The sequence below is a fragment of the Lepisosteus oculatus genome, chromosome 13, assembly GCF_040954835.1.
Source record: "Lepisosteus oculatus isolate fLepOcu1 chromosome 13, fLepOcu1.hap2, whole genome shotgun sequence".
NCBI lineage: Eukaryota > Metazoa > Chordata > Actinopteri > Semionotiformes > Lepisosteidae > Lepisosteus > Lepisosteus oculatus.
Window position 1 is genome coordinate 29,291,155 of NC_090708.1, and position 21,225 is coordinate 29,312,379.

Below are 21,225 nucleotides of genomic sequence, written 5' to 3' on the forward strand. Positions count from 1 at the left end.
GTTTGCAAATCCTTTGCAGTTGATGACTGCCTGAAGTCTGCGACATATGGACATCACCAGACCTTGGGTATCTTCCCTGGTGATGCTCTGTCAGGCCTGTAATTCAATCATTTTTAGTGATTGTTTCGGGGGCTTGTCTTCAGTAAGTGAAATGCATGCTCAATGGGATTCAGGTCGGGCGACTGACTTGGTCAGTCAAAAACATTCCACTTTTTGGCCCTGAAAAACTCCTTAGATGGTTTAGCAGTATGTTTGGGGTAATTGTCCTGCTGCAAGGGGAAGCATTGTCCAATAAGTTTTAAAGCATTTGGTTGGATCTGAGCAGATAAGAGGCTTTTGTACACATTAGAATTCATTCTGCTGCTGCTGTCTGCAGTCACATCATCAATAAAGACAAGTGAACCAGTTCCGCTGGCAGCCATACATGCCCAAGCCATGACCCTACCTTCACCATCTTCCACAGATGAGGTGGTATGCTTTGGATCATGAGCAGTTCCATTTGTTCTCCATAGTTTTCTCTTTTAATCACTTTGGTACAGGTTAATCTTCATATCATCTGTCCATAAGGCTTTTTCCCAGAACTCTAGAGGCTTTTTTATGTACTTTTTCACAAACTGTAATCTGGCCTTTCTGTGGCCTTTCATACCAGTGGTTTGAATCTTGTGGTGAACGCTCTGAGATGGTGTATGGTGGTGTATTCTTCTCTTTATGGTAGTCTTTGACAGTGATCTACATCCTGGAGAGTGTTTTTGATCTGTTCAGCAGTCGAAAATGGGTTTTTCTTCACGATTGAAGGTATTCTTTGGTCATCCACTACTGTGCTCTGCAAGGTTATTGTCAGGATCGCTACTCCCCCTCTTGAGGGCGCTCCAGCCCTTCCTCGTTTTCCCCCTTCGTTTACACCTGTTCCTTTGCCCAGCCCCTCTTTCGTTCCACCTTTAAAGCCAGGCGCAGGTGTTTGCCCAAGGCTTCTCATTGAATCCCGTTTCGTGAGAGCCCGGGGTCCTGCCGCATCTGGCTCCGTCATGGTTTTAGTTGCCTGTTCCTGATTCCCTGTCCCGCTGGTTCTGACCCGGTTCGTGTTTTTAGTTCCTTTGGATGGATCCCCTGGTCTTGGACTCCTGTTTTAGATTTCCCCTTTGGATATACGCTTGGATTGTTCGCCTTGGATTCACTCCCCCTGGACACCTGCACTCATCGGACACGCCCCCCGTCTCCAGACCCTTCTCCTGCATGACTATTTTACCCTATTGTATCTTCACAATTCCGGATCGTGTCATCCGCATAGGGCCCGGAAAAAACTGATCGTTACAGTTATTTGCTATTGCTAAGCTCACCAGTGCATTCTTGCTTCTTAACAATGTACTAAACAGTTGGTTTTGACACACCTAATGTTTTGGCTATGTCTCGGATTGATTTATTCTGATTTTTCAGCCTCATGATGGCCCACTTTACGGGCATTAACGTTTCTTTGGTCTTCATGTTAAGAGCCAACAGCAACAGACTCCAGATGCAAATGCTACATCTAGAATCAACTGTAGACCTTTTGTTAGCTCATTTGTGCATGAACTAATGATGCAGCAACACACAGCTGGCCAAGAAACAACTGAGCAGCCAATTGTCCAATTACTTTTGGTCTCCTAAAATGGGAGAACTATGTATTAAAAGGGCTTTGATTCCTATATGTTTCAGACAATATAGAGGTAAATACCATCAAATTAAAGCTGACATTCGGCACTTTAATCTCATAGACATTGTTTCATTTAAAATCCAATGTGCTGGAGTACAGAGCCAAAACAATAAAAATAAATAGAGAATAGAGAAGATTACACAAAAATAAGTCTATCATTCAGAGAAGGGTGAAGGTGTGAACCTAGTTTCAGGATGAGTTTAGTTTCTGTTGCCTTTCTGTCATGGCAGTTGAGAAACCGTTCTTTAAGAACAGAGACAGAGAGATCAGTGTGATCATGGCTGTCTGAGGTTAATAATAGAAACTATGGTGAAATTAAAAACTATTTTTCCAAGCCCATAGTTTCTCGTTTGTTGTTTATATTATTTTCTGCTCGATGACTGTCAGCCCATACCTAGTACCAGTTGGTTATCTCTCATGGCTTGTATTTAAACCATTATGTACTGGTTGCTTCAGAAGAGAAAGAAATTTCACAGGAAAAACAATTGCATACAGTGCGTCCAGTCAAGGATACAAACTCCACCACACAGGATATTGAGAAAAACATTTGCTGGCTGCTAAAATCACTGATTTCATTGAAATGTAAATGAGTGCTTTCTTCCAGATATGGTAACAGTGTCTGGTACCCATTTTTTGTTTAACACATTTTATAACAGTTTTACTTTTTCTTTCATTCTGTGTGTTCTTTTGTTCCATGTGAAACAGATTCTTCACAGTGCCCAGTAAAATCACGTTTTCATGCTCGTTTAATATTTTTATGCTCTTTATTTGATCAGAGTCAACGACAGAGAAACCACTGCATTCAGAATGTGAAAGAATCTAATACCAGATTTCTTTATCATTTAAGCAATGATGTTTTCCCAAAATAAATTATAAAATAGATACAGGTTTGATTTAAAGTCACACATGTTATTCTAAAGAAATTATAAAACCCTTGAAAACATGTGGCTATTTCCCCCTTTTTACTCAGAATTGTATAAAAAGTCAAACAAGCTGTCAACAGTCATCATGTTGAAGGTTTCCACCTTAATTTCCCTCCTTTTCCACATGCTCTGCTTTACTGGAGATTTCAGTAAGAATTATGAAAATAACATCTTTCTGCAGTTCATTTGTGGCATACAGAATAAGTGTTCAGTGGAAGTCAAAGAAATTGCATTGCTATTATTAAGGATGTAGACACCCTTGTGTAAAAGACACAATTATTTATTAATTTGATATCATCTCAGCTCAGCTGAAAGATACAAGAATTTAAAATAATCAATTTCTTTAGAATAATAAAACTTTTATAGTACCACCACAGAGATTTTTTATATATAACTATCCATTTAGCAGATGACTAATGGTTAATACAATTTGGAGAGAAATTTAATTTGAATAGAATGTGAATAGTGACCCCTTAGAGAATCTAAAAAGATATTTTGTTGATTGATGTTTTTTTTGTGAGATGAGTACTAAATAACCTCAATTGCATATTTAATCAAATTCCAATTCCTTAGCATTTGGAGACAAACTTGCCACACTACTTTAAATATTTTAAGACACACAAATATTTTTTTTGAAATTTGTAAATGGGAGTTCATGTTAAGACTAGACATCTTCACTCTCCTTCTGGGGCTTTCAATATTTATTCAGCACATACATATTCTTTATGTATTTTATCTTTACATACACAAACAGAACTCTCTAAGATAAAGAACTCTCATGTGAAAATTGCTCGAATAAAAGTTCATTCAAGAGGAAATAACTGTGGGGATTTTTTGCTGTAAGTGCTTTGGAGAATATGGCCCTGTGTATACTGTACCCCACATCATGGTAGATTAAGCTATTTGATCAGATTATATTTTTGAAACAAGCAGGTTATTGTAATATTGCTGCTCATAATGGAGTAATGCAGCAGTCTGGCGTCATGAGGTTAACATAAGAGCAGCCGAGGGAAATAGGCAAACACAGTCCAGAGATGTGTTGTAGCAAAGCAAGGATGAAATCTAAGTAGACACTGTTGTGGAGAACAGGGAGAATCCAAAGGCATGGTTGAGACAAGCTATAAAGATCCATTTGTGTGAAAGACTAGAGCAAGCATAGGGAAAATCCAAAGGCAAGGTTGAGACAAAGCGAAGCTAGGAATCCAGAGAGTGGAGGAAACCTCCAAGGGAGGTTATACAACACTTGAGAACTCAACTGAAGCTCCAGGCAAAACTGTATAACAGGGCCCCGGGCAAGGCCAAAACAGATTTTAAATGGGCTGATCCACTTGAGAAGAATGTGGTAGTAAATGACACACAGGTGGAACAGGCTTCAAGTATGTTTTTGTACCGGCAACCGGCTGACTGACAGGTGAGTAGAGCCATCATCAGTTACCATGGTAAAGCTAGTTTCCTTTGCAGTGCTCCAGTGGAGGAGAACATGACAGTAATTAATTCATCTTGAAATGGCTCTTTCCTCCCTGGAGACAGGCACAACTTCCAGAACACTCAATTACACTGCTTGTACTGGACCTGGGAATACATAGCCTGTCTGTCCATCTCAGTCATCTTCCTCCCAGGCCTAGAATTACTCTCAGTAAAACTCAAGGCAGCGTGATTCAGCACTTCTGTGTCCTGGTTCTAAAAAAGAGAAAAGGAGTTACACATACTGTAAATCAGATAATGCCTAACTTTATGTAATTTAACTGCACACAATTTACACATTTATTCTATTAATGTTCTATATTCTTTTGTTGTTGTTGTTTCAAATACCAACAAAAAATAATGCAAATCTACTGTATGTTTAATGAAGTGATGTCCAAGTGGCAGAAAAAAAGAAAGGGAAAACATTTTCAGATCAATGATTAATAATTATTCAATAATTCAATTAAAAAAACTATTCTGTATGAATTAACACATGTTCTTTAAACCTTTTATGTTAGAAATTGAGTAATTTAATTATTTTCAGAGGTTGCTGTTGTACCTGTTTGTAAATTGAGCTTTCTCTCGTGCACTGATGGAAAAATGCACCAAGATGTGTATCTTTGGAGAAAGCTGAAAACAAATGAGAAAAATTAGCCTTTGTGCACAGTAACAACAGCAAAACGAATTATGTGTCAATTTTCCTAGTAAAATATGATTTTGAGTGATGAGTTATTATTATTTGTGATTCATCTGCACATTGCTTTCCAACACTAATGAGTCTCGTGACTTGGCATGTGGCTTGCAGTGATGCCAGTAAAGATCCTTGTATTCTTCCAGTACATTTGCATTTAGGGACTGTGGAGCTCACAAATGACAAATTGGCTGTGCATGCTGGCATGTTGTAGGAGCAGGACTGGATGTCTCATTTCATTAGACAAGTCTAAAAATATCTGGAAATTTCAAATTGGGTGGGGAAACAGTAAAAAACTGTAGATAGATATATCTATAAATACTGTATGTTAAGAAACCAAAAAACCTTGTAGTAGAACATTTAATTTAAACCTCTAAGTACTAAAACAATGGCATAAACTTAAAGCAAAAGATCAAAAGTTACTAACAAATTTTATGATTTATCAGACTTAATTTTGATTATGGATTTTATTCATCATGTGCAGGTAATTTATAAAAACTGACCTGTTTTGTGCTTCTTCATCAGCCTGTAGGCTAGGAATGTGATTAAAACCACTGAACTATGGTGGAATAGTTAAGTGTGACTTCACGACTAACTCCTGTTGTTAAAAAGCCAATGAATTATGAAAGAGAAAGAGAGTGTTAAATGATAGAGAAGAAAAAATATTGAAGACAGAGAACTGCAAAATGTATATCAAGCAAGTCTTGACCAATATAATAAATATTAATAACAATAGCAGGTCAGTGTAGACTGGATATTTTGTCTTCAGTAAACTGTCCTGAATTTGAATAGAAACATTTGTTCCTTTCCTCATAAACAGTGCAATATTTCATATTATTTAATTCAAAGAGACAATTTTCTTTCTTTTGTTCTTCAAATATTTTCGAACAGGCAATAAAACTGATTTGGCATAAGTTTTTTTATTATTTCATTTTTTTACTGATTTATTAGCTGAATATGATGATAATAATTGCTTTTTTTATTGTATTTTTACAAAGCTACTTTTTAAATTTGTGGAAAGACGTTGTTTTCTGTTTTGTAATTTCATCAGGGTAGAAACTGATGTTTTCAGTGTTTTTTCCATAAGGATCATGTCCCTTTTCTGATTTACTCAACATTAAATTCAGACACTCTTATTTTAGTAATACACATTACATACACAATGAAAAAAAAAGAGAAACTATTTCTGAATCTAACCATTTTAATACAGTTAGTTTAATGATCCATTTTCTATTACTATCATTTATATAATGAGAGTTTTAATAATAAATATGAATATTAGTATATACAGATGCAGCCATTCAAAGTGCGCGGTACACACACGTACCGGAGGTATTTGGCTACGGCGTCGCGTATTGTGACGCACGATGACGCACGTACCGTGGTACGTGATTTGTTGACCGACAGGGGCACTCGTGGTCCATTGGTCTGTCGTAGAAAGATTTACAGTAAACGTCTTTACTGTGCCAGTTGTAGTATTGAATATTTATATGGAATTTTACCACTGAAGGGAAATCTTAGTACCTGAGCATAAAAAGAATAGGAGCATATTGTAACACGTGTGAAGGCCATAAACAATATTAATGTTGGAACTTAAACAATTTTGGAGCGCGGATTGGACAGCAACAGCGTGCAACTGTTTCTTTGTGCCCGCAGGAGATCTGAATCCCCAGAGATTGGATGAATATTCAACTGCATTACTGTGCGAGAATTCAATTGTTATCCCAACCATTTGATATCAATTTAATTCCTAAGAGTTATGTACTTGTTTTGAGTATCTAATGTAGAAGTTATAACCAAGTTAATTTACGAAACGGTCTAAATGAATGATATACTGAACGTATATCCTCTTGATATATGTAACGCTTCGTAACTGACTGAATATATACCTTTTGTATTCTGATAACCCTCTCGATAAGATCTGTTAGGTTTATATGCATATTCTATGTATTAATAAATGTATCATCGTGTATTAGTACCTGTGTGTGTGTGCGTTGTTTGAGTTATATCGCATGGTTGGATTCTAAGGCCATCAAAAGAATCATTTTGTGATTTACTGCTACAGTGAATAATTGTCCCAGTAAATGCCCATATCCTACAGAACTGGTGCCTTCAGAGAGCACACTACACTTCAAAAGAAGTAAAGTAGAATAAATAGCTTGAGTGAAGGCAGTTTCACATTGTGTTACTGTTAACATGGAGTGCCCATTTTTATTGTTGTCTCATCGAGTGCTGAGCCAGCTGACATTTGATGCTCACTGCTGTATGGTTGTATGGTTGACGTTTCCTGTTTCTTATTTCTAAGGTGAACTGGTTCTGTAGCACATCAATACATTATATGCATTTCAATATGATCCTGTTCATATGTGCAGCATTTCTCTCAAGCCATGTACTGGCTTAATTCAAACCTGAATAGACTGAATACCTGTACTGTGATAATATCTTCTTCTCTTGTTCAGTCGATAAATAAGGACAACGATGGTTATCAAGAGCACGGCACTCACGCCAGCCAGAGCCAGGACTGTAAGAAGACCATACTCGTCACATGGCCCTGTTCAATTAATACAAAATACTCACTCTAAAGATATTGTAGAAAAACTGACAAATACGCACTGCAATTGCCATTCATGAATTCTTTACAACACATTAGATATTAATAGTGTCATTAACCTGCCAAGAACTTCCACTTATTTGTGATTGAATTCTATTAATAAAAATGTGTTCTCAGTTATGGTATAAACAATTTGTAAACTTATATTGTTAGGAATATTTTATATATAATTTATATTATATAGGAATTATATAAATAATTTTATGTTGATAACTTGTTTCTGTGCATTTCAAAATTTGGAAAACCTAAAGTGCTAATGAGAATAGATATGCAGAGACAATTACCTGGATTCGGCTTCTCAGCTGCGGTTTCATTGGCTTTTTCATTCATAAATAAGAAGAATAAGAACATCAATTATATAAAGAAAACTTAAATATAAACACAAAATATAAAAAATGTAAACTTAAAAATAAACAACATTACAAATACAAAGTAAAGTTAAAATGTCACCCCTCTTTCTAAAGATTATTTTATAAATTTATGTCATCATTGTCCAACAATATTCTAACCACTTTATCCAATACAGAGTCACAAGGGGATCTCACCAAGCAGTGGGCAGAAGGCTGGATACAGCCTGGGCGGGATGCCAGTTAATTGCAGGGCAAGAACAGACTCCAACACACACAAATTTTCTCAGAAATCAATTAGGCTACCAGTATTTCTTTGGACTGTGGGAGGAAACTGGACTACCTACAGGAAACCCATGCGAACACATGAGAACATACAAACTCTGCGCAGATAGTACCTTAGGTACTACAGGTACTTTATTATTTTTGAGTGCTTACTGTTATAGGAAGGAAGGAAGAAGAAACCCATGAACTAACTTTTCCCTGTCTTCTCCTGTAGGCATCTTTTTCCAGAATGGAAATATTATTGGAATTTACTACACAAAGAAACTACTACTACTACTAACCATTAATTAAAAGTACTACTGTACCAATCTCCAATATGAGTTATCCAGGACTACAGAAGATGACACATTTAGATGGTGTGGAAGGATATCTCGAAATGGACTACAATCAGGAATAAATTGCCTTGGGAACAGTGGGCTGGCATATTAGCCCCTTTGCTAGTAGGAGAAGCACAGAAGGCTTATTTCAATTTGGAGCATCAAGATACAGAAAACTTTGATGAACTTAAGAAAGAAATATTTCCCTGGTTGGGGTTGAATACTACTGTATGAGCCCAAAGGTTCCATAGCTGGGTATACTAACTGGAGAAACCACCAAGGTCTCAAATGTTTGATTTGATTCACCTGGCCAGAAAATGACTATGACCTGAAGAACTTCTAGATCCCTAGATTGTTGAATAAATAGTACATTGAGCACTTTTTCTGTAGATTACCAGTTTTTTGAGGCATGCAAAACCCAAATCAGTGGATCAAATTGTAGAGACAATTGTTAAGAGACAAAGGGTCACGGCACTATTTAATCTCTCAGAATGAGCAGACATTTCCTTGACACAAGCCTCTCACTACTGGTGAGAATTTGAAGTCCTGAAGCTATAATCATAACACTGGACATTGAATGGCCAACTCAAAGCGACCTCCATTTTCTCAAAAGAAGTACAGAATAAAGTAAATAAATAAGCAAGAGATCCACGATAGTATTCTTTAGATGAGAAAGAAAGGTGATGAGAAAAAGGGAACACATCAAGTTTTGTTTTGGAATTCAAGGAAGAAAGTCTAATGATTACTAAGAAAAGGAATAAAAGAAAGACCAATTGCTGAGGCAGTCTATTCATATCTAATTTTATACTGTTAAGAAGGCAAGACTGGATCTGTTTGTTTGTTTTTTTTAACGATGAAATGGCAAGATTTATTTTTCTGACTTTGAGAAGAAATTTATATTTGTTTTGGATATGAGATTTTTTTTTCCCACTGTGTTGGTGACAAGTGTTTTTTTTGTTTTTGTGCTTTTTATTTTATCAGGGCAGACCAGCTTCCTCAGTATGCAGTATAAGTTATTTTTAAAGAATATACCTATTAGAAGGAAGTGAACCAATTGTTGTTTTATTTTTTTCAATTATTTCTCTGTAAAATACCTATTTTGTTAAGTGTAACTTGCCTAAGGTGTGTTCTTGTCTCAATTCCTGACTACTTACTGGCCCAACTGATGAACACAACCTCCTTCACATCTCACTGCCCAGGTCTGAAATTGAACCCAGATCCCCAGAGGTGCAAGGCAGTAATGTTCACTGTACAGTCTATGCCATCATTATAATATCCATTATGATATACTGTATGGTTACTTTTTTATTTTTACACGTTTAAAACTGGAACTAAATTGTGGAGTACAATTTTAAAGAATACATTGTGAATGTGTTTTTAAGGCCAATCCAAAGGCATGTTATGACACAACAGTGATGACCTGTGTGTAGATAACTGTATTTTAGGTTTGGTGTTCAAATTCTTTGGATAAAGTCATCAGTCAAATACATTTTAATGATAATTTGTTTACCTTCAAACTGTAGAAGAGTTGCATTCCCAAATTCCATATGTGTGGTGGGGATCATTCCACAGAAATACAGCCCAGCATCCGAGAGCTCCACATGCAAGATACTGAGGTTAAAACTGCTGCTGCCCTTCTGAATTTTAAAACGATTTATGCTGAATCCATTATGAATTGTTGATCTATTCACATTGCTGTAGGTGGACAGTATACACAGAGGAGCCCGACCTGTGTCCTGTTTGAACCAGGCCAGGTGACCTGGGTCTCTCATCAGAACACAGCACTGCAAGGTGACAGTGTCTCCAGGCTTCACTGTCAGTGAGAGAGATGGCTGAGAGACGGCACCTCCAGGAGCCAGACCTAGAACTACTAACAAGAGAGAACAACTTATTTAAACTGACAAGAAGGCTTAACTTTTTTTTTATTTTCAGACAAGTTGTTTAAAAAAGTGTTGAATTGCAAGTGTTCAAATATAAAACCATATATTTTAAGATTTGGTATAGCTAAGTGACAAAGAAATTAATTCATAAAATAGAACTTACATCTAAATTAAGATAATATAAAGATAATGCACTTTTTAACATATGTAGAACATATATAGTATTGTTGATATGTTTCATTTAATAGTCTGAAAAATATTTTAAAGAAAACCAAAAAAATTTATTTTCTTTACGTAATCAGTTTTTATATAGTGATTATATTTTACAGGGAGGATAGTACATCCAGTGGAATACATTAAGTCTTAAGTAATCATTGATAACTTTGACAAATTATTTAAACTTTGTCAGTGCTGAATGTATACTCGCGGATTTGGAATACTAAAATTAATTTTTCAATTAGCTCGGCATTTTCACTGTTTTTTCAATTAAGTATTAAAACAAACAGAAGGTCAGTCTAATAAAAATGTTTTCAAGAATGTTCTTTAACAATTGTGTTTATAATATTGAACCAAACTTACTTATTGTGTATAGAGTGACAGATAGAATAGAAGCTGCAAACATGCTGTCTTCTCCTGAGGTCTTCTGGCTGTTACAGTGATGACCGAACCCAGAAAACACACTGGAAATAAATAGGGGAGGGTAAGGACACTGCACTGTAAGATAGGCGGGCTGTTCATACGTCATCATTTAATAGGGTGTAAAAACATATGTAATTCAGCACAATAAATGTCTCAGATGTAAAACATTGACTGTGTTGCTTATTGCTGTGTCTATAACATAATAAGCTTGTAATGAAAGTTTACACACATACAGTACTATTGAGAGCACCTACTACTGCTGTAAATGTCAGATCGCAAAATAAGTCCTTCATTAGTATCATTTATGTTTTCATCCAGGTGATTTAACACATTTAAATTACATACAGTATTTAATTAAAAGCTTGCAACACCTTTTTCATTTATTCCAAATAACAGGAGAGGTAGATAGATACCAGTCATCTTATTTTGGGCCTTATTAAATAAATGCATATTAATGACTTCCCTTCGGTCTGGCTGAATTATCAAACAGATGAGCCCCTCTTCTTAGCCAGTAAATGAGCTTTACTGTATATTCAGACTGAAGAAGAGTGACACTCTATAGAAAAATGGAAATCCTGGACTATGTGGTTAATTTTTAGGCAGATTTGCTGAATGGTGATCTGATCTACAATATATAGTATTACCCCAATTCAAGTGAGCCAAGTGAGCCAAGGTCATCCATTAGGTGGCATATGGGCAGATACAGATGATCATATTCCAAGGCCCTCTGGTCAGTTTGTTATAGTTATAGCATGTTGAATTATGCAATTTTCATAAATAGATTTGTGAAATGAGTATCAGCAAAAAGTGCAACTAACTGGCCAGCTCTTGTTATTCATTTTATTGTTCTTCAGTAAATAAATAATTGTTGATTTAGCTCTGACGGATATTTAAATTAACCCTTATTTAAGTCTCAAATTCAGTTTTATTTTATGTAAAAATGAGTCTTATTATCAGAGATTAATTGACGCGGTGTTGTTCTTCTTTCATTTATCTCTGCAGGAGGTTAATGAAATACGTGGAAAACTAAAACTTGCACTTTAACAGAGAATGTGGACGTGTTTATTGTTCTAATGCCTTTCTATAATGTTACAGCTTTTCCATTGATTTTCTGCCTTCTTGGTGCATCTTATATTCTCAAAATGCTCCACACATTTGCTACAAAATGCTACTAGTATGCAGGAGATGCTGTATTGCGGGTGGCACTGTCCAGATAAGATCATGAGTACTTTAATTTTTTGGAAATTTAAAATATTATCTTAAAGTTCTGGCTAAAATTCAGCCTAGCCTTTTGAACATTTCCTAATTAAATTTGTGAATTAATTTCTCACTTTTACTTTCTGTACCTGACCTACTGTCTAGTGAGTGTGCTGGTAAATAGTGACTGCTGCATTCACAAAAGTGATATAGTGGATGAAGTGAATTCACTCCTATATGTAAATCACTTTGGGAGGAAAAAAATATATAAATGCAAATATTATTATTGATATAATTGATGCAGACTTTGGAAGCACTAATGTTAACCACTGGTGATAGACATATTTTTACATCCTTAGCAATATAAGGGTGTTTAATTTACTCAAACAGTAAGTAATGGGAACAGCCAATTGTGAGAGTGCCATTATGGCAGTTAGAAATCACCCAAACAGATTAACAAGCAGTCACGCATAGATTCTAAATATACAATATATACAATTTATAAATACAACACCAAAATATGTAGCAAATAAACCAGAGTAATTAAATGCAAATAAAAATGGTTAATTGCTCACACAGGGATTACAAATATAAGAATTAATAACATCAGATTACATCAATCAGCTATTGACAATAACATTTGTTTCTGTGTACCTCATAGTTATTCAAATTGATATTCTCACAGTAAATACAGTGATCCCTTGCAGTACAAGCAAGAAGTTTCTGTTTTGTAATTGCACATAGCACAGGATAGTACCTAATGTTTATTCATTTACTAATGGCTGTAATAATGTAACTGTACTGTAAATGAGCAGGAGTATTATGTTTTCCTACCTATTGTTTATGCACCGGCTAATGACTTTAAGCATGTTAAATAATTAACCAGCAATATTATTATTTTCAAGTTAGTCTCCCTTCATTTGAACCAGTCTAAGAGGCATCATTTTGCACTATTCATTGTTCGGGAGGTTGAGAATGGACCCAGTTTATGATGCTCTGGTTTCTGTTTCAAGCTGTGGGGATGCGCTGTTTAGGAGAGAATTTGAAGCAGCTTCAGTTTTAACTCTGATGTTTCCGTTCTATTTGACGTTCTATAGGTCTCATATCTCACTGCAAATTGTGTAGCCATTCTACAGAAGAACTGCTTTAAGCCTTTTTTAATTTTTTTTTGTGGTTTATACTGAAAAACTTCCCCCAGTGACCCAAACATGCATAAGAAAATGTATCGGCTGTGGAGCCTTCTTACACCCCAAGAAGGCTCCACAACCGAAAAATTGTGTTTTCTTTTTTCTTTTTTCAGTATGGAATAAACCTATTATTTGATCCTTTGCAGGCTACACATCCTGACGCAGCTACCCGCCTGAACTAAGAAAATGCATGCTTGATATAACAGAAACAGAGTATTTGACATCACTTCAAGATAAAAAAAGAGCCTATCAAGGCATCAGGAAGAAGAACAAATTATCATTGGAACACAAAGAACTACAAAACTGGATATCAAGCAACCAGGAATGACCACAAATTATCTCCTGTGACTTGACTTCTCTACCTGTAAATTGGTGCTCTTGCTGGCTCCTATCATGCAGTAAAATAGTGCTGTTACCATCACTAGTCCTTATGTTCTGATTCCTATCCTGACTTCTGTATTCCATTGTCCTACTTTACCTACCCTGAGCAGCTCTCTTAGAATTACCTCTGTAAAATTATCTAATACTAACTTAAAAGAGTGGATCTGTCCTGTGGAGCCTTAGCAAGATTACTGAGCTCACTGCTAACCTACACTCAGCAGAACTGATCTGAACTGCTAAGCTCAGATGTCTGCTCACAAATTCATTTGCATCTACTGGGGGATTTCCAGAAACCTGTCACAACAACTCACTGCTTTTGTTACATAATTCTTGTCAAATAACTTACAAAGGTGTTGTTTTGTAAGGCAGTCCATCAATCCTAAAGGTTTTAATACACTATGTAACAATTGTGAAATGTCTGTTATTAAAAAAGTGTCTAACCCATGGAGTGTATATACAATCTTAAGTTGTCACACTGAGACCGGCAGTGTCTCACAGCCCATGGATGCAGCATTCCCTCAAGTAAGCGCCACAGGGAAGGTTCTCTGTCACTTGAGTTACTTAGCTATTAATTTTTCAGCTCAATTCAGCCCAGTCCTGTCTTCTGACATGCTACTTGCGAACTAAAACCCTATGCCTGTGTCTTAAACCTGACCTACCAAAACTTGTCTGAACTCTGTCCTACCGACTACCTCCTTCCTGAATCCAGCCCTGTTCCTTGCCTGAATCCAGTCCTGTCTCTGATTCTCAGAATCTTCCCTGTCTACCATTTTTCCTTCCTTTTTTTCGGCAAAGTCTGTCGGCCTCTGGAAATCACCAAGCTTTTGCAGTTGGATTGCCTGCCTCAGAGACGCAGTTGCCAGAAAAACTAACTGAACATCACAAACGTTGCACATCATTTTCTGATTTCTAAAAATCTAAACCCTCATGATTACAAACAGTTTTAAGCTGTAATTAAAGCAATTAAAATAATTAGTAAGATACAGTATGAACATCTATTCATTTAATAGATTTTGTTTTTCTGTACATTTTAATACTGTCCTATACTGAATATTTAAGTGACCCTATAGGGTTTTTATGCAGAGGGAAATCTATACTATTATAGGAACAAAGTTTATAATTTAACTTAGAATTAAGAGTTATTAAAGATTTCTAATAATCTTTATGTGCCTTGACAAAAAAGCCTGGTGCCTCTCCTTAAATTCAGAGGAATATAGCTAAAGAGGCCCCTTTGATAAAAGACTGTAAAACTGTGCCAGTGGTATATATTTAAAGATATATAGCACAGATGGGCTCGAGCAGATTCCAGGCTGATTTCTTCAAACTTCATTATCCATCACCCGAAGAAGAAATAAAAAAAGAAAAATCCACCATCTGGGGATCTGTATGGAGGGCACCTGAACCAGACCTGATGGTATCTCCGCCAATCACCAGCTGGTGATGTTGCCCCATATAAACTGGAACACAAGCAATGTTTTTCTTGGTTGATCAATGGCTTTCTCAATTTCTCTCCAAACTGGCAAACTGACCTTAAAAACCACGTGAGTGCAAGCAGCACTTAACCTTTTCTCCAAGATACCAGAGTGAGTCAGTAAAGTGCATAATTCTGTTCAAGATATTCTTCATGAAACTAAAAAAATATTTTGGAACCCAGTGTTATTTTTGGTCAATGGTCAGTGAAATTAGACAGTTGGACTCTTTCTTTTTGTCAGAATCCAGAATTATAAAAAAATCTATAGCACAGAATGAATTGAGCTCCCTTTTATTTACCTTGTGAACCCCAAGAAGACAAACTGCACTGACTGAATTTTTAAAACTGTTTTGAAGACCGAATTCAGCAGGACGGTACTTTGGCAGAGCTACCTGAGGTCAACGCAAGGTGCTAAGCTAAGCAAGGTAAAAGCTCTTTCTCTCTCTCCTGCACCGGGACCGTCCCAGCACAAAGAAACTGCTATGGAAACCCAGATAGCTTTTTACCCATGTGAAGTTTAAACTCGTCAAGAACATGTGGAGAATGGATTGTTGAAGTATTATTCTCAAGATTATTACAAACACATGTTACATCTTGATGTTAAATTCACTATAGTAAATGCATATTTACTTGTGTATGAGAATATAAATTTTGTTAAGTTATATGAGACCGATAGAACCTATGAGCTAGATTGTAACACTTTATAGTCAATGTGTATTTTAACTCTGAAGTTTAACTCTGATCTTTGTAATCCTTGAGTGAATGATCAGTCATTCGTGTTCACAGCAGATCTTTTCACAGGTACATATTCTATTACATTTATGTTTGTTATTTATGTCTGGTTATATAAATAAATTGTATATTATATCTTTAGAATCTGTGTTTGAGATTGTTAATTATTATGTTTTATTGTTTCACAAATGTTTCAAGTACTCTTGCAATTTACTGTTACAATTTCCGATTGTTACAGCAAATTAAAACCTCCAGCCTCCTACTCTATGCAGTAAAAGGAGAAGGTAAAGAAAATGTATTTTACATCAGCTATTCCATAGTACTGATGTTTTGTGTTGACTGATTTATTCTTCTCCTAATTTGTCCCTGACTCACTGTTCTATTGGGTGGCAGTGTCAAAGCTTGACTATTGAATTCTGATTCCTTGTGGATCGGTGTGAAATCAGCGTGTCCTGCTGAACTCTGAGCCTACGTTCACTGTGCATCTTCAGAGAAGACCAACTTCACTGACTGGAGTGCTGTCGTTTAATATACATCAAAGCTTATTACCATCCTGTTTTCTTATGCCATGTCTCCATTTAGAAGCCAGGAACCTTCTTAATGTAGTGTCTCTTCAGCTGCTGGACCTGAGCACCACTGTTTTCAGAGCTTATGAATTATCTTTCAAAGCTATGTGAATAGTTCCATACTGTTTCTTACTCAAATGTTAACCCTCTACAGTATATGTTCACCTGCACCTGAGTATGTGGCTTGTCAAATGTAGCAATGGTTTGCTTTTATCTTGTATTGAGGGAGTCTTGAAACAAGCTTCTGTATGTTCTATATGATCTTATGAAACTTAATGTCTGGGTTATTTTTTTTTTTTGTGGTCAAGATGTTTCTAATTTCTTTGTCATTTTGAAGTGGAGTGTCTTTTACACGTAAGTGTAGCACAGATACATAAGCACTTGCTGTTAGTAAAGCTAAACCTCAAAATCAAAGTGCAGTCTGTAAGTTTCTTTAGCTGATAGATTGTAAACACATTGTGGGGTGCATTTTAGTATGTGGTTTTCATTCTTTGCTTTGTTTATGGGTTCAATGTGCTTAAACGGAACTTTATGGCTCTGTGGTGAACTTCCTTTTTTTTCTAGAGAACATGTGGAAGCATGCAAAACAAAAAGAACCAGACAAACAAAAATAAATTATATTTACCAGCATGTATAATGTAGTAAATAATGGCCTATCAGCTTCCCTGGATCGACAACTCTAGTTTCCCTTTCTTAGAATCATTTAAGGGATCTCTTGAAGATCTTTTCTCTGTGTCTGATGCTAAGAAAGAAATGTAAACCACAACAGTTATGCCCTTGCCCAAACAGACAGCATACACGTGCAGCCATTTAAAGTGCACGGCACAAACACGTATCGCGGGCATTTGGCTACGTCATCACGTGTCATAGCACGTAATAATGCATCATACTGCGGTACGTGATTGGTTGACCGACAGGGGCACTCGTGGTGCGTTGGTCAGATGTAGAAAGATTTAAATGTCTTTACTGTGTCCGTTTTAGTATTGAATATTTATATGGAATTTTACCACTGAAGGGAAATCTTAGTAGCTGAGCATAAAAAGAATAGGAGCATAACGCGTGTGAAGGCCATAAACGATATTAATTTTTGAACATGAACGTTCAGTATTACAGTATGTAAACTGTATATGGCTGGTCTTGAAACTTTAAAGAAAAAATACACACTAGTATTACATTTCTCCCTAAACATTTTAAGCATCGAAGTCTCCAACTAACATGTGAAATAACATGTGTATAAAAAGTGGTAGTTTTTCTGTGAATACGCTCGATACCGGAGTAAACAAGCATACTTTTAGAATTTGATTAATAGGGAATATAATATTGAATCAAGTATCTAAAGAAATTAATAACGATATAATTATATTCATGTACTGCAACACAATAGTATGCATTGTACAATGTCTGTTGATACTATATGTGTAGGGCTGTTTTACCACTCCTCATGTGAGTGGTGTGGTGGTCTGGTACTGTGAGTGAGAGGTTGACTGTTCAAATCCAGCCAGTGCCATGACTTTTCTTTTAACAAACATTTCTTTGAAAAAATAAAATAGCAATATTATGGACAATTAATTTACTTTTTATATTTCTAAATATCACAACATGTTTGAATCTAAGTCATTTTTTAATAACAATGAATAGTCACCTTCTTTCCTTCTGTCAACGGTTCCAGCTTCTGCTTCTGCTTCCTGTTTCAATCCTGTGGAGATCCCTTTATATCTCCATTCAGATTTAAAAAGTTGTTAATAATATCTTGGGTGTCGCATCTTCCCAGTTCAGCTGATCTTTTGCTGCCCACACATGCTTACACAGCTCCCTGGGTAAATCACAAAGCTTTAGAGAACTTAACATTTTTATTATCTACAAATTGTAAATAAGACATTTACATTGGCATTATTAATTTTTCATTTCAATGTATGGGGGATTGTCAGCTGTCACTGAGGGCAGACCCCCCACCAGAACCACTCATTAATAGTTTATGCTAACACCTAACTTTCTTAACACATGGCATCCCGCCTCCCCGGGGGGTTCCAGTTAATGCGTGATTATGCATCTGTGAAAAACCGGATGGTTAAAAGAAGAGAATTATCTTGCTTATCGTTTTCTGTTGAGGCTGTGAACATTTTCACAAGTCGTGGTTTTCAAAGTGCATTTGCTTTGAAGGCTTTCAACAAGCAAAGCGAAGGCTTGTTCCCCTCTGCCACCCCTCTCTGTGTACAGTAGAGCCTCCTGTCATGACTGGAGGAGCTCATCCAGCTGTGTCTGGACAGAAGCCAGGGAATCGGCTTCAACAACAGGGATGGGCAGCTTGTTCCCCCCTCCCACCCCTCTCTGTGTACAGAAGAGCCTCTTGTACTGACTGGAGGATCTCACCCAAGTCACCTTCTTTCCTTCTGACAACGGTTCCTGCTTCTGCTTCTGCTTCCTGCTTCTATCGTGTGGGGATCCCTTTATATCTCCCTTCAGATTTGAAAGGTTATTAATAATATCTTCGGTATCACGTCTTCCCAGTTTAGCTGATCTTTTACTGCCCACACATGCTTACACAGCTCCCTGGGTAAATTACAAAGCTTAAGAGAACTTAACATTTTTATTATCAACAAATTGTAAATACGATGTTTACATTGGCGTTATTAATTTTTCACTTGAGTGTATAAAGGATTGTAGCCAGCAGCCATGTCACCCTGCAACTTACAATTGGGAACCCACTGAAGCTAAACAGGTGTGAGCTGGTTAGTACCTAGATGGGGGACCTCCTGGGAAAAACTAATGATGCTGCTGGAAGAGGTGTTAGTGAGGCCAGCAGGGGGTGCTCCCCCCTTCCGCCTCTCTCTGTGTACAGTAGAGCCTCCTGTCCTGACTGGAGGAGCTCATCCATCTGTGTCTGGAGAGAAGCCAGGGTAACGGCTTGAACACAGACACAAACACAGCTGAATGAGCTCCTCCAGTCAGGACAGGAGAATCTACTGTACACAGAGAGGGGTGGGAGGGGGGAACAAGCCGATTACCTGGATTCTCTCCAGACACAGATGGATGAGCTCCTCCAGTCAGTACAGGAGGCTCTTCTGTACACAGAGAGCGGTGGGAGGGGGAAACAAGCTACCCATCCCTGTTGTTGAAGCCGATTCCCTGGCTTCTGTCCAGACACAGCTGGATGAGCTCCTCCAGTCATGACAGGAGGCTCTACTGTACACAGAGAGGGGTGGGAGAGGGGATCAATACTTTGAGTTTACAGGTTGTCCAAGGTCATTCATTATTAACACTATAAGTAATATCTTCGGTAAAGACTTTGATGGCGACAGCTCAAACATGAGAGGTTGAGCTTTATTAGCTCCACCTTGAGGAAATTCCGGATACTATTATTTTACTTGTGGTACCATGCGATACTATGCGAGAATATACAGTATTAATACGGTAACTTGCGTTACACTGCGACAAGCACACCGCATTATAATGCGGTATCGCCCGTTTGTTTTGAATGGCTGCATCTGTAGCTGAATAGCATTGCTACCATCTTAATTTACTCCATGTAAATGGAAATGTAGAGGGAAGAAACAAATTCTTGCCATAAACATAAAAAACAAAGTGAAGGAATAGTGACTGGATAAGTGTGTTGGGAAATTTGATTTAATGAATAATAATATACAATCATATTTAGTTTTCTTCTTTTGAAAAAAAAATGTGCTTTTTAATTACATTAAAAATATTGCTACTCATTTACGAATGAAAAACCTTAGAGCATGACAGTGGCTTCTGCTAAACAACACTTCTATCAAGTCATGCTTGAAATTTTCCAGAGGTTCAGTATTTCATTTAATCTGTGCTTCAGTTCTTTTATGTGATTTTTATGTACAAACTGTACACAGGAAAAGTCACAAAATAAACAATTTCTGGATTATTACAAGTATGTTTGCCTTAAATCAGGTAAATAAAAAAGGTTTTTACTGTGCAATGTAAAAGACTGAATGAGATCTGACTGAGGATTTTTGATATCCTAAAAATGATTAAGAAAATAACTATGAACATGATATGAAATTCATTACAAAGAACAAGACCAGAGTGGAAAAGAGTAGAAAGTGTAGGAAATTAAAAACAAAGACAAATTAAAATGTGAAATGCCAAAAAACATCATAGAAGAAGCCAAATTATGTATAATGTGTATACAATTATAGAAAGATTATGAAATATAAAGGTGTTTTAATGCCTGATGAATAAAATAAATCCAATTGAAAGGTGAACTTTTGATTGAAGATGATAAAAAGTTCCACATTCTTGGAAAGCTAAAAAAGTAACCTGTCTATTCCTTTTGTAATTCATTCTTGAAATACAGAGATTAATATATACAATATTATAAGATCTGTTCTGACCAATATAGAAATCTCTGATGAAATAATCTAAATCTCTAATTAAATAGTTTTTAATCAATTGCATAATACGCCACCAGCTAATACTAAAAGATGTCCTGGTATTTCAGATAAGCAATGTGTATTTCAGATAAGTGTAGCGGCAATGCTTGTTAATAAGACAGAATTGTGTTGCTGTGCTTTCCCAAATGAGGCCCCATCTCTCTCTTCATCTCTGTGGTGCAGCCACAGAGAAGCTATTCATGCAGGCTGATTTAAAGATGTTTTCTTTTGATAAGGGACAGCTCCCAAAGGGGGATGCACTTAGCTAAGCCTGGCTATCATGACCAATGGTCATCCATTGGCGCCTATCTGTCTAGGGAATGCCAGATAGACATCTGGACTGCATTCCTAAGTGTCAGGAGTAAGTGACTCATATCTCACCTTGATCAACCAATCAGGGACTGGTAGGGCCGAGTAACCCACGTGGGACTCTGATGCCCA

General features: G+C 36.6%; 1 long non-coding RNA gene across 1 annotated transcript; it reads right to left on the minus strand.

Annotated features, from left to right (window-relative positions):
• Positions 1-7,661: 7,661 nt before the first annotated feature.
• On the minus strand, positions 7,662-10,870 carry LOC138242277 (uncharacterized). Its single transcript, XR_011191488.1, has 3 exons — positions 10,788-10,870; positions 9,839-10,198; positions 7,662-7,696 (listed from the first exon to the last, which is right to left on the minus strand). It is a non-coding gene; the product is annotated as an uncharacterized lncRNA (long non-coding RNA).
• Between the last annotated feature and the right edge of the window lie 10,355 nt (positions 10,871-21,225).